The 15422-nt window shown below is 42.2% G+C and overlaps 1 protein-coding gene across 8 annotated transcripts in view; it reads right to left on the bottom strand.

The window, feature by feature from the left end:
• phyhiplb (phytanoyl-CoA 2-hydroxylase interacting protein-like b) overlaps positions 1–10447 on the bottom strand; it is a 58523-nt gene extending 48076 nt beyond the window's left edge. Inside the window, exons 1-3 of one of the 8 annotated variants that reach the window (XM_069900702.1) lie at positions 10367–10446; positions 4759–4937; positions 3773–3898 (exon numbers count right to left, since the gene is read on the bottom strand). The gene's annotated coding sequence lies outside the window, so the exon portion shown is untranslated. Of the gene's footprint in view, positions 1–1515; positions 1672–3330; positions 3694–3772; positions 3899–4758; positions 4938–10295; positions 10323–10366 lie in introns of those variants that run through there. The other 7 variants (XM_069900700.1, XM_069900701.1, XM_069900703.1 and 4 more) reach the window with 7 other exon arrangements.
• Positions 10448–15422: the final 4975 nt, after the last annotated feature.

Genomic DNA, 15422 nt, shown 5'->3' with positions numbered 1-15422 from the left:
TTTTCTGCCTAGTCCCACTGATCTGGACCCCATCCATACCTCTCTCATCCATGTACCTGTCCAAATTCTTCTTCAATTTTAAAATTGAAGCCACATTCACCATTTCAACTGGAAGCTCATTCCACAGTCCCACCACTTTGTGTGAACAAATTTCTACTCATGTTCTCCTAAACATTTCCCTTTGCACCCTGAACCCATGTCCTCAGGTTTGTAGCTCCCCTACCCTCAGTGGAAAAAGCCTATCTACATTTACTCGGTCTATCCCCCTCATAATTTTAAATACATCTATCAAATCTCCCTTCATTCTTCCACACTCCAGGGAAAAAAGCCCTAACCTGTTTAACCTCTCCCTGTAACTCAGTTCCTGAAGTCCAGCAACATCCTAGTAAATCTTCTCCACAATATCTTTCCTGTAGTTAGGTGGCCAAAACTGCAAACAATGCTCCAAATTTGACCTCACCAATGTCTTATACAACTTTACCATAACATCCCACCTCTTATACTCAATACTTTGATTTATGAAGGCTAATATGCCAAAAGTTCTCTTTACAACCCTATCTTCTTGCGATGCCACTTTCAGGGAAGTATGTATCTGTATTCACAGATCCCACAGTTCTAAAGCCCTCCACAGTACCCTAACATTTCACCGTGTTTGTCCTTTCTTGGTTTTTCCTTCCAAAATGCAACACCTCACACAAGTCTGCATTAAATTCCAACTGCTATTTTTCAGCCCATTATTCCAACTGGTCCAGATCCATTTGCAAGCTTTGAAAATCTTCCTCGTTGTCCACGAAGCCTCCTATCGTTGTGTCATCAGCAAACTTGCTGATCCAATTTACTACATTATCATCCAGATCATTGATATCGATGACAAACAACAATGGTCCCTGAGCACCAATCCCTGAGGCACACCACCAGTCACAGGCCTCCAGTCTGACAAGCAATCATCCACCACCAGTCTTTGGCTTCTCCTGTATAGCCAATGTCAAATCCATTTTATAACCTCATCATGAATACCAAGCATCTGGTTCTTCCCTTGTAGGACCTTATCAAACGCCTTACTAAAGACCATATAGACAACATCCACAGCCTTTATCAACTTTCCTGGTAACCTTCTTGAAAAACTCTATCAGATTGGTTAAACATAACCTACCAGCACAAAACCATGTTTATCTGAGGGTAAATGTTTGTGTATAATTGTTTAAAAAAGAAAATAGGAGCATAATGTGTACAAAGATGTTTTTGATGTCAATTAATGCATTTTGAAAAAAACCCAAGTCATATTGACTATCCACAATCAGTCCTAGGCTCTCCAAATATTTGTATATCTGATCACCTTCCAATAATGTATCTACTACTGACATCAGGATTACTGGCCTACAATTTACAGAGTTACGTTTGGAGCCTTTTTTAAGCAACACCAGCTATCCTCCAATCCACTGGGGGGGGCACCACACCCGTGGCTAAGGACATTTTAAATATTTCTGCCAGAGCCCCTGCAATTTCTACACTTACCTCCCTCAAGGACCGAGGGAATATCTTGTCAAGCCCTGTGGATTTACCCATCCTTATTTGCTTGGTCTTCCTCCTCTTTAATCTGTACATGTTCCATATCTTCACTGCTTGTTTTCCTAACTTCCCTTGACTTTGCACTAGTTTCCTGAGTAAATACTGAAGCAAAAAAAATGTAAGATCTCTCCCCCCCACCCCCCCCAGCTCTTTTGGCTCCAAACATAGCCGACCACTCTGATCTTCAAGGGTACCAATTTTGTCCCTTATTATCCTTTTCCTCTTCATATACATGAAGAAACCCTTAGGATTTTCCTTCACATTGTCTGCCAAAATAACCCCATGTTTTATTTTAGCCCTCCTGATTTGAGTTTTTTCATTCATGTTTTCTATTCCTCAAGTACCTCATTTGCTCCATGTTGTCTATACCTGCTAAACCGCTCTCTTTTCTTCTGAACCAGATCCCCAATATCTCTCGAAAACCAAGGTTCCCTAGGCCTGTTAACCTTGCCTTTGATCCTGACAGAAACATACAAACTCTGTACTCTCCAAATTGCACCTTTGAAGGACTTCCACTCACCTCACACATCCTTGCTTGAATACGACACCCCAATCCATGAATTGTAGATCCTTTCTCATTTCCTCAAAACTGGCTGAAATTGAGAATCTCAACCTAAAGACCAGACCTATCTTCATCTCTAATTATGTTAAAACTAGTGGTTTTATGATCACTGGACCCAAAATATTCCCAACACATACTTCTGTCACCTGTCCCGTATTGTTCCCTAATATCAGATCCAGTATTGCATTCTTTCTAGTTGGAACCTTAAAATAATATTATTTTAGAAAACTTTCCTGAACACATTTGACAAACTCCAAGCTATGCAGCCCTTTTTTATGAGAGTCGCAGTCAATATGTGGAAAGTTAAAATCTCCGACTATCACTACCGTATGTTTTTTGTCTGCTATCTCTCTATAGATTTACTCCTCCAATTCTCATTGACTATTGGGCAGTCTAAAATACAACCCCATTAGTGTGATTATACCCTTCCCATTCCTCAGCTCCACCCATATAGCCTCAGTAGACGAACCCACTGATCTGTCGTACCTGAACACAGCTATGATCTTTTCCCTGATGAGCAATGCTGCTCCTCCTCCTTTCACCCCCATCCCCCATGCTATTGCTTCTGAAACAATGGAAGCCCTTTAAATCCTCTCTCAATTTAATCCAATGACCTCCAGTTTTAGACTTCCTTATCCTCAGAAAAAGACTGTGACACTCTCCACACCCTTCAATTTTATGAACCTCTGCAAGGTCAACGCTCTGCCTTCCTTGCTCCAGGAAACCAGTCACAGCCTATCCAATCTTTCCCTTTTCACTCAAGGCCTGCATTCCAAACGTGATTCCTGTGAAGCTTTCTCCATCCTTTCTAATGTAATATCATTTCTGTGGCAAGGTGATCAGAACAGCACAACATGTTCCAAGTGGATTCTTACCAATTATTTGTCATATGAAGTCTCCACTCCAATACTCAATCCTCAGCCAAATGATGGCAAGAATTCCATATGCCTTCTTCATCACTCTATCTATCTGTGTTGCCACTTTCAGGAACTTCAGTCTCACTATCCACAACACTCCCCTGCTATTCATGAATACATCCTGGTCTGGTTTAACTTCCCAAAACGAAGCATTTGTCTGAGTTAAATTCCATCAGCTATTCCTCTCCCCACTTTCCTTCTTGTTACAACATTAAAAAATCTTCTTCACTGTCCACCATGTCATCATTTTTGGTGTTAACTACAGACTTATTAATCACTCACCAAACAATCTAGAACTGTTTTTTTCAGTCCCATAGGTGTTGACAATCTTGTCTGCAAATCACAAATGCATCTTTTCTGTAGAACATATGCAACTCAGTAAATCTGGCAGTGTGGGTCAGTATACAATGCGATTTTTGTCAGTCCAAACAAATCCAGCTACCATCATGACTTCAAGTCTCAAAGGCTTCCAGGAATGCTGGTGATTATATCAGAGTTAGGTGAATAAAAGATATCCATTTCAGACAACATTCTGTCTATTACAGAGTCACAACAGGGATTCTGGTTATTTCTTATTCCAACTCCATTTCCTGCCACAGGTGCATGCAGAGACAGAAGACATGGGTAAAATGCTTGAATTTCTGTGTCTAATTCCACAAAAGAAAATGGTGGCAAAGTTATAGCAAAGGTGTGTGAAATATTAACAATAAAATTAACAATTTACCTGGTCAGAATGAAAGAGATCATGGACTGTTAAAAACAGCAAAGGTGCAGGGGGATGGCAGCTGGAGATGAGGTTGGAGGTAGTCTCTGACTACTGTTTTCTACAGGACAGCTAAAGTACTACTGTCTAAAATAAAAGGGCAGGTGGTGGGGGGAGAGACATGAACCACATGATTAGAGGACAGTTTGTTTAGCTGCAGGAGTTTGCAAAATTTATGAAGATCATTCCTTTAAAAAGAAACATTTTAATCAGAGGCAGTCAGAATTACTTTTTATCGGAAGATTGTGTTGTTCAATGTGACTTAATTCTTTGAGAATGTAGTATCGAGAGTCAATGACAGCAGTATGTTTGAGTAAGGCTTTTGACAAAGATCCACATGGCAGGCTAGTCAGAAAAAAAAAAAATGAAGGCCCAAGGTAGCCAAGGGAGAGTAGCACAGCAAATCCAACCCAACTCAGTGGCAGCAAGCAAAGAATAGAGATAGGCTACTGGTTTCTCCTCTGCTCTAGCATCAACGAAGTTTATAGCTGATCTGCCCGCAGAACTAATTTCCTTGTTAGTACCCTTGGCTGTGAATTCCCCCCAATCTTTCAAAACTTTATCCAGCTAACCTTTACAAATGAACTAACATGCTCAACCCTCTGTGTGTGGAGAATTCCAGAGATTCACTACCCTTTGCAAAATCTCTGTATACCTCAGTTTTATGTGACCAACCCATATCTCAAAAGTAAAACTCGAAAATCTGTAAACACACATTGCTGGAGAAACTTAGCAGGTCAAACAGAGTCCTTTTGTATAGCAAAGGTAAAAATACATCACCAATGTTTCAGGCTGGAGCTCTTCATCAAGGTATGGAAAAATGTCAGAGGGCATCTAACCCCCTTACTCTTTTGCTTGGATGCCTGCCAACAATTTTTCATACCTTGAAGAAGGGCTCCAGCCCTTTGCCATATATAGGGCACTTTATACCTGCTGAGGGCCCTTACCTCAAAACCTTTTCCCCTTCTCTGAGACTCTACTTGTATAATCGCCATTCATTCTTCGAAAGATTCCAAACAATAGAGAGCTTATGGATGTTCTTGTGACGAGAAATGAATTTCCAGCACTCTCCTCATGGTCAGTACTCAATCCCTTGCTTTTTGTCATATCTAGAAATGATTTAGGCCTAAATGGAACAATTATAGAATTTGCAGATTATACAAAAAAACTGGCCCTGCAATTGACAATGCAGAGAAACGTCTTAGTCAAGAAAATGTTGATAGTTCGGTCAATTTGTCAGAAAAATAGAATTTATTCCAGAGAAGTGTGAGGTTATGCATGGGGGGGGGGGGGGGGGGAGGGGGAGGGAGGGCGAAGTGAGGGGTGAGGTGCAGAGTTTATTCCTGCAAGCAGAAATACCATAGGCCCAATGGCTTTTCGTCTTGTGTTTTTTTTTACTCCATCATTCTTCTGCGCCAGACTATTTCTACCCTTTATCATTCTTGTGTATCCGGGCTTCTTTCTAACATCAGTCCCACTGCAAGATGCTCATTCTGACATTACATCATAGAGAACATTCTCCCTTCACATCAGACCAAGCAGAAGTCACTCACACCCACTCGACACTAGTATCTCACGAGGTATTAACAAACAATTCACAGCCAAAGCTCCCATCTTCACTCACTTGAATTGTAGAGCAGGGTTCCCATTCTGCATCCTCTGACTCACTGGTGAAAATTCCATAACCAAGCAAAAAATGTCGGAGTTCTACAGCATGGAAACAGATGGTTCAACCCATTTTGTCAATGGCAACTGAGAGGAAAAAGTCAATAGTTTGGGACTTGATTTGTCTTGTGAACACATAAGCAGATTAAGAAAACATAAAAGTTGCAGTTTATAGAAGTTTTTTGGCATTGGACGCAAGATGCAGAATGCGATCAATACACTTGGAGAATAAGTAAAATGGGAATATGGCCAAGGAGAATGAGCAAGCAGAACCGATTGTGTATGGACACTAGGACTTTTCAGACTTTGGGACTTCACTAGGACTGGATCACAACTAGTTCTAGAGAAGAACAACAGACAAACGAAAGCACAAGATCTTCAGAGTTTTTAGTTCCCCGTATACTGATAGATACTTCATGGGTCTTTACTGTGTGAGCATGGTATGAAAGAAAAATAAAGGTGATTTGACTTGAGATACAAAATGTAATAAGATGTTAACCAAATAATAGAGCTTCCAACCTAAATATCTTCCAAAGGCACAGAACATTCCAATAACACATCCAAGCCACACTCATTACCTCCATATCATCCTCTCCCTTGCACAACAAATAATCAACAATTCCAGCACTGCACACCATCTAAACATGAATCACACCTATAGTTCACACACATCATCACACAAAATTAGCAAGACCCCAAACTCTATTTACACCAATTGCCCCACTACAATCATGAAATCAGTGTGTTGTGAACAAGTCAACCCAATACCATAAATCCCATTACTTCAGAAGGAAACATCTCTGTGGCATATCACTAAAAGCATAACCTTCATTGTGTTGCAAACTATCACCCACACACACTCTTGCAGCAGGTTACACACCCATCACCAATCATCCACAAACAATTGGGCAGCAGTATCACACAATGGCCACCAATAACCCACAGACACTCTTGCAGCATAATTACACACTGATCACCAATCACCCTTTCTGGCAGCAGTTACACACTAATTGCATATCACCCTCCATTACTGCAGTTACACACTCACCGTCAATCACCCTCTCTTTCTGCAGTTACACATTCACCATCAATCACCCTATCTGGCAGCAGTTACACACACATGGCCATTCACCTCTCTTGCTGCGGTTACACACTCATGGCCAAACACCCTGTCTTGATGCAGTTACACTCTCATGGCCAATCAACCTATCTTGATGCAGTTACACACTCATGGCCAATCAACCTATCTTGATGCAGTTACACACTCATGGCCAATCACCCTCTCTTGCTGCAGTTACACACTTATGGCCAATCACCCTCTCTTGCATCAGTTACACACTCATGGCCAATCACCCTATCTTGCATCAGTTACACATTCATGGCCAATCACCCTCTCTTGCATTAATTACACACTCATGGCCAATCACCCTCTCTGGCTGCAGTTACACACTCATGGCCAATCACCCTCTCTTGCATTAGTTACACACTCATGGCCAATCACCCTCTCTTGCATTAGTTACACACTCATGGCCAATCACCCTCTCTGGCTGCAGTTACAGACTCATGGCCAATCACCCTCTCTTGCATTAGTTACACACTCATGGCCAATCACCCTCTCTGGCTGCAGTTACACACTCATGGCCAATCACCCTCTCTGGCTGCATTTACACACTCATCGCCAATCACCCTCTCTTGCATTAGTTACACACATGGCCAATCACCCTCTCTTGCATTAGTTACACACTCATGGCCAATCACCCTCTCTGGCTGTAGTTACACACTCATGACCAATCACCCTCTCTGGCTGCAGTTACACATTCATGGCCAATCACCCTCTCTGGCTGCAGTTACACACTCATGGCCAATCACCCTCTCTGGCTGCAGTTACACACTCATGGCCAATCACCCTCTCTGGCTGCAGTTACACACTCATGGCCAATCACCCCCTCTGGCTGCAGTTACACACTCATGGCCAATCACCCTATCTGGCTGCAGTTACACACTCATGGCCAATCACCCTCTCTGGCTGCAGTTACACACTCATGGCCAATCACCCCCTCTTGCAGCAGTTACACACTCATGGCCAATCACCCTCTCTGGCTGCAGTTACACACTCATGGCCAATCACCCCCTCTGGCTGCAGTTACACACTCATGGCCAATCACCCCCTCTGGCTGCAGTTACACACTCATGGCCAATCACCCTCTCTGGCTGCAGTTACACACTCATGGCCAATCACCCTCTCTTGCATTAGTTACACACTCATGGCCAATCACCCTCTCTTGCATTAGTTACACACTCATGGCCAATCACCCTCTCTTGCTGCAGTTACACACTCATGGCCAATCACCCTCTCTGGCTGCAGTTACACACTCATGGCCAATCACCCTCTCTGGCTGCAGTTACACACTCATGGCCAATCACCCTCTCTGGCTGCAGTTACACACTCATGGCCAATCACCCTCTCTTGCTGCAGTTACACACTCATGGCCAATCACCCTCTCTTGCTGCAGTTACACACTCATGGCCAATCACCCTCTCTGGCTGCAGTTACACACTCATGGACAATCACCCTCTCTTGCTGCAGTTACACACTCATGGACAATCACCCTCTCTTGCATTAGTTACACACTCATGGCCAATCACCCTCTCTTGCTGCAGTTACACACTCATGGCCAATCACCCTCTCTGGCTGCAGTTACACACTCATGGACAATCACCCTCTCTTGCTGCAGTTACACACTCATGGACAATCACCCTCTCTTGCATTAGTTACACACTCATGGCCAATCACCCTCTCTGGCTGCAGTTACACACTCATGGACAATCACCCTCTCTGGCTGCAGTTACACACTCATGGCCAATCACCCTCTCTTGCTGCAGTTACACACTCATGGCCAATCACCCTCTCTTGCATTAGTTACACACTCATGGCCAATCACCCCCTCTGGCTGCAGTTACACACTCATGGCCAATCATCCTCTCTTGCATTAGTTACACACTCATGGCCAATCACCCTCTCTTGCATTAGTTACACACTCATGGCCAATCACCCTCTCTTGCTGCAGTTACACACTCATGGCCAATCACCCTCTCTGGCTGCAGTTACACACTCATGGACAATCACCCTCTCTTGCTGCAGTTACACACTCATGGACAATCACCCTCTCTTGCATTAGTTACACACTCATGGCCAATCACCCTCTCTGGCTGCAGTTACACACTCATGGCCAATCACCCTCTCTGGCTGCAGTTACACACTCATGGCCAATCACCCTCTCTTGCTGCAGTTACACACTCATGGCCAATCACCCTCTCTTGCATTAGTTACACACTCATGGCCAATCACCCCCTCTGGCTGCAGTTACACACTCATGGCCAATCACCCTCTCTTGCATTAGTTACACACTCATGGCCAATCACCCTCTCTTGCATTAGTTACACACTCATGGCCAATCACCCTCTCTTGCTGCAGTTACACACTCATGGCCAATCACCCTCTCTGGCTGCAGTTACACACTCATGGACAATCACCCTCTCTTGCTGCAGTTACACACTCATGGCCAATCACCCCCTCTGGCTGCAGTTACACACTCATGGCCAATCACCCTCTCTTGCATTAGTTACACACTCATGGCCAATCACCCTCTCTTGCATTAGTTACACACTCATGGCCAATCACCCTCTCTTGCTGCAGTTACACACTCATGGCCAATCACCCTCTCTGGCTGCAGTTACACACTCATGGACAATCACCCTCTCTTGCTGCAGTTACACACTCATGGCCAATCACCCCCTCTGGCTGCAGTTACACACTCATGGCCAATCACCCCCTCTGGCTGCAGTTACACACTCATGGACAATCACCCCCTCTGGCTGCAGTTACACACTCATGGCCAATCACCCTCTCTTGCTGCAGTTACACACTCATGGCCAATCACCCCCTCTGGCTGCAGTTACACACTCATGGCCAATCACCCTCTCTGGCTGCAGTTACACACTCATGGACAATCACCCTCTCTTGCTGCAGTTACACACTCATGGCCAATCACCCCCTCTGGCTGCAGTTACACACTCATGGCCAATCACCCCCTCTGGCTGCAGTTACACACTCATGGCCAATCACCCTCTCTGGCTGCAGTTACACACTCATGGACAATCACCCTCTCTTGCTGCAGTTACACACTCATGGCCAATCACCCCCTCTGGCTGCAGTTACACACTCATGGACAATCACCCTCTCTTGCTGCAGTTACACACTCATGGCCAATCACCCCCTCTGGCTGCAGTTACACACTCATGGCCAATCACCCTCTCTTGCATTAGTTACACACTCATGGCCAATCACCCTCTCTTGCATTAGTTACACACTCATGGCCAATCACCCTCTCTTGCTGCAGTTACACACTCATGGCCAATCACCCTCTCTTGCTGCAGTTACACACTCATGGCCAATCACCCTCTCTGGCTGCAGTTACACACTCATGGACAATCACCCTCTCTTGCTGCAGTTACACACTCATGGCCAATCACCCCCTCTGGCTGCAGTTACACACTCATGGCCAATCACCCTCTCTTGCATTAGTTACACACTCATGGCCAATCACCCTCTCTTGCATTAGTTACACACTCATGGCCAATCACCCTCTCTTGCTGCAGTTACACACTCATGGCCAATCACCCTCTCTGGCTGCAGTTACACACTCATGGACAATCACCCTCTCTTGCTGCAGTTACACACTCATGGACAATCACCCTCTCTGGCTGCAGTTACACACTCATGGCCAATCACCCTCTCTGGCTGCAGTTACACACTCACCACCCCCATTCAGAAGCCTCCGTGGTGTTGCTCGCCCCCTCAGCCACCATCACCCTCCCCCAAGCTCCCACCTCTCACCACGTCTCCCGCCGCCGCTAACCGCCGTACACGGTACAGGTGGGTGGCGCGCGAGCGCGTGCCGAGCGCGTGCCTGGCGCGTTCCCGACGTGCCGCGCGGGACCCGCCTGCAAGGTCACTCGTCGCGGGACCTCCCGCAGTCCTGTCCCCGCGGAACTACTGCAACCTTCTTTTAATATTTATTTCACTTGCATTGGACCAAATGTAATGATTATTTTACTCAATTTAATAGCGTCAAGAAATGGAATGAACGACCTTTGTCAATAATCGTCCAAACAGCAACTCCCTAAAATCCTGCCACCTCCACCAAATCCTGCATCCTCTCCAAGTTAAATGTAAGGTCCTGCATCCTTTTTAATTTAAATATAATGTCGTGCATCCTCTCTAGGTTTAATATAAGGTCGTGCATCTTCTTTAAGTTAAATATAAAATCCTGCATCCTCTTTATGTTAAATATAAGGTCGTGGATCCTCTCTCGGTTAAATATAAGGTCCTGCATCTTCTTTAAGTTAAATATTATATCCTGCATCATCTCCAAGTTAAATATAAGGTCATGCATCCTCTTTAAGTTAAATATATGGTCGTGCATCCTTTTTAAGTTAAATATAAGATCCTGCATCCTCTCTAAGTTAAATATCAGGTCGGACATCCTCTCTAAATTAAATATAAGGTTGTGAATCCTCTCTAGGTTAAATATAAGGTCCTGCATCCTCTTTAAGTTAAATATAAGGTTGTGCACCTTCTTTAAATTAAATATAAGGTCCTGCATCCTCTCTGTTAAATATAAGATCCTGCATCCTCTCTAATTTAAATATTCAGCCCCCTCATATTTATTTTGAGTGCTGCTTTTTCATTGTAATCCTACATCCATTGATCTCCTTAATATCTATATTGATATTAGCTTTGAATTTATTCCTGGCTGTGACTCCAGTTAAAAGAATTTGTTTAATCTCTCCTTCTGGAGCAAAGCTGCCCATTTTCAGAGTCAACCAGGTGAAGCTTAGTTGGACCTCTCTCCTTTGATGCAATTTAACCAATGTTTTGTGCTTCCACTTGCAATAAAGGCCCAAAAAAACTAATGGCTAACTACATCCGAATATTAACTTTGTGTTTTGTTTGAAAAGTCAGAGACCCTGGTTCCCTTTGGGTACTGTCTGTGTTGAGTTTGCACATTCTCCCGGTCAATGCGTGGGTTTCCTCCCACATGCCAATAATTTGTGGTCTGGAAGGTTAATTAGCAAATGTTAATATCCCCCCATGTAAAAGTAGAATCTAAAGGCATTGAAGAGCATGTGGAGAGAATAAACAGTGAGCGTAATGCAGGTTTATTATATGTGGACTGAAGGACCTGCTTTTGCTCTGCATCACTCGAAAGACAGCTATTTTTATAATCTTTCAACATTAAAAAAAACACGACTGATGTGAAAGAACATATTTTTCACACTGCTTACAGTTTGCTATACTCTCACCCATTCACTTAGCCTGTCCATATCCCCGTGAAGCCTCTCTGCATCTTCACTACGCCCATTGTTTCATTTCTTCCACTTTTACCCTGTCGATTTTGATTGGCTCAACACCAATTGCTGTTGCACCCCATTAGTCACAACCTTCTATGGTGACAATGATCTTTTTATTCCAAATATGTTTTCCATCTGTTAACCAATCTCTCATCCATACAAATATGTTATTCTCTGTTCTAAATGCTTTAATTGGGTTTTATTATCACATGGGCGGTAATGTATCAAAGGACTTTATCAAATTTCAGACCCATTTGTTTACCCAATTTAAACAAAAAGAGCCTAACTCTTTATTTCGGCTGGTCATGTTCTCCACTCTTTCCAGGAAATTTAGGAGTCTTTTTCTTCTTGAAAGCAGACACAAAATATTTCTTTACTTTCTGTCGATTCTCTTTTCCTCAATTTTGCTGTTTCAATCTGAAAGGAAGGCACGTCAACTTCTGTTAATGTTCTTTACTTTTTCTGTTATTGTTAATTTGCTCTGATATTCCACTTTCTGTTATTAATTTTTTGGAACTCATTTGCTGAATTTCCATATTTTTCTTTGGTCTTGGTGCTCATATGGCAACATAAATATTTCTTTGATCCAATTTTACAATGTTTAATGGTTCTTGTTCACCATGGTTGGATCAGAGATGCTGCATCTTAAAAGATGCATGTTTATTTTAACCTATGCATTTGTTCTTTAAATGTTAGCCATTGTAGTTTTCCAATTGTTTATCCAATTCAAATTAAATTCAAATTGGATTAGAAATTAGTTTTAAATTAAATCTTCATCAAAGTGACCTTTTTCCGATTAATATGCAGGTCGTTATTTACATTCAAATTTCATTAAAGATTGTGAGAGATAATTTCACATACTTTGAGGTTAAAATTACTAAACGATTTAAAGATTTATATAAACTCAATTTTTCTCCTCTATTCAAGTATGTGAGATTGTCTTTTTCTAGATGGTCTCCTTTATCATTATCTTTAATAGGTCTTGTTAATGCAGTTAAAATAATAATATTACCTAAGTTTTTAATATCTATTTTAAGTGATTCCAGTTTTCATTCCCAAAGTCTTTTTTTGATAATATTGACTCAAAAGTTTTTTCCTTTATTTGTAGGAACAAAAAACTCTAGAATTAGAGTAAATTTAATTTACAAAAATTCAAAAAGATGCAGATATGGCCCTAACTAATTTTAGATTTTATTACTGGGCTGTTAATAGTCATTATCTAACTTTTGCATTTTTTATTCTGACAAATTGGATTGTCCATTATGGAGAGATTTAGATTTGAAATCTATACAGGGATATTTAGTGGCCTCTTTATTGGCTACCTCTCTTTCGTTTAGTTTTTCCAAGATCAAAAAGGATATATCTAATGCAATACTCAAGCATATATTGTGAATCTGGTTCCAATTTAGGAGATTTTTTTTAATTTTTAAAAAAACTTTGCTTTATCTCATACTATCTCTCATAATTATTTATTTTGATCATCAATAATTGATTAATCTTTATAACATATAACAATTACAGCATGGAAACAGGCCATTAGGCCCTTCTAGTCCGCACCGAACCAAACACCCCTTTCTAGTCCCACCTCCCTGCACAATGCCCATAACCCTCCATCTTCTTCTCATCCATATACCTGTCCAACCTTTTCTTAAATAATACAATTGACTCCGCCGCCACTATTTCTCCCGGAAGATCATTCCACACGGCTACCACTCTCTGAGTAAAGAAGTTCCCCCTCATGTTACCTCTAAACCTCTGCCCCTTAATTCTTAACTCATGTCCTCTTGTTTTAATCTTTCCTCCTCTTAACGGAAATAGTCTATCCACATCCACTCTGTCTATCCCTTTCATAATCTTAAATACTTCTATCAAATCCCCTCTCAACCTTCTACGCTCCAAAGAATAAAGACCTAATCTGTCCAATCTCTCCCTATACTCTAGATGCTTAAACCCAGGTAACATTCTGGTAAACCTTCTCTGCACTCTCTCCACTCTGTTTATATCCTTCCTATAATTAGGCGACCAGAACTTCACACAGAACTCCAAATTAGGCCGCACCAATGTCTTATACAATCTCAACATCACCTCCCAACTCCAATATTCCATGCAATGATTGATAAAGGCCAGCATACTAAAAGCCTTCTTCACCACCCTATTCACGTGAGTTTCTACCTTCAGGGAACGATGTACCGTTACTCCTAAATCTTTCTGCTCTTCTGTATTCCTCAATGCTCTCCCATTTACCATATATGTCCTATTCTGATTCTTCTTACCAAAATGAAGCACCTCACACTTATCAGCATTAAATTCCATCTGCCATTTTTCAGCCCACTTTTCTAAGCAGCTCAAATCCCTCTGCAATCCTTGAAAAGGTATTAATTCTTTTCCTAATTTATTTAAGGAAGTTTGTTTCATGTCTTTTGAATAGCTGATAAGTAAATATGACCAACCAAATATTCATTATTTTTAGATATTTACAGATTAGATATCATAATACATTTGAATATCTACAAGATCTAGTTGATAATATTTTTCAATTGAATCCTTCTCAGAAAGGATTCATTGGAATTATATATGATAGATTATTGAAATTACATCCAGTACTTCCTGATAAGAGTAAAAGGTTTTGTGAATTGGAACTAGCAAGACCCTCTTTGGAGGATCTATGGGACAAGATTCTTAAACTAGTGAATACATCTTCGATATGTGCCCGGCATTCATCAATCCATTTCAGAGTAGTGCATTGTGTTCACATGTCCAAAGATAAGCTGCCTTGTATCTTTTCTAATATTAACCTTACTTGCGACAGATGCAAATCTGATATTGTCACATTGACACGTGTTTTGGTCTTGTCCATCCTTAGAAATCTATTGGAAAAAGATTTTTAATATCTTTTCAACTGTATTTCAGGTGGACCTATGGCCTAATCCATTAACTGCTCTTTTTGGGGTTATGGATTCAGACATAGGAAGTTTTTCTGTATCTGTTCAATGGGTTGTGGCCTTCTCTACATTGTGGGCTAGAAGAGCCATCTTATTCTCGACCTCCAGCCGTGTTTCATTGGTTCTCTCATATTATGTCCTGTTTAAGTTCAGACAAAAATAGATATCATGCCTGATTCATAGCAGAAATTTGAAGATACATGACGTCCTTTTATGTCTTACTTTCATTTGATGTAAATGTTTTTAATGTGATTAGATGCACTCACTCTTCCAGATGAGATATACTCTAACCTGTAGTGGCAGCTACACAGCTAACTGAAGGATCATACAACCAGATGGGTTGAGTTCAGTAAGCAAAAACTGATTTATTGGAGGCTGCCTGGCTGGTCTTATACTCCCAGCCCGGACCTAGCTGAGAACCGCGCTGGGGGGCCCTGACGTCACCAGGGTGTTACGTGGGTCCCCAAGTGCGGGCTTTTGAGCTCGGTGCCAAGGTTGGGAGGAAACTCCCGACAGTGCCACTTTGGCCGGCTCCCCCGCCGCATGTGTGACAAGTGGGGCCAGTTCACCTGCCTAATGGCGTACTGCCA

The sequence above is a fragment of the Narcine bancroftii genome, chromosome 10 (assembly GCF_036971445.1).
Source record: "Narcine bancroftii isolate sNarBan1 chromosome 10, sNarBan1.hap1, whole genome shotgun sequence".
Classification (NCBI taxonomy): domain Eukaryota; kingdom Metazoa; phylum Chordata; class Chondrichthyes; order Torpediniformes; family Narcinidae; genus Narcine; species Narcine bancroftii.
This window is presented reverse-complemented; position numbering and strand designations above follow the sequence as displayed.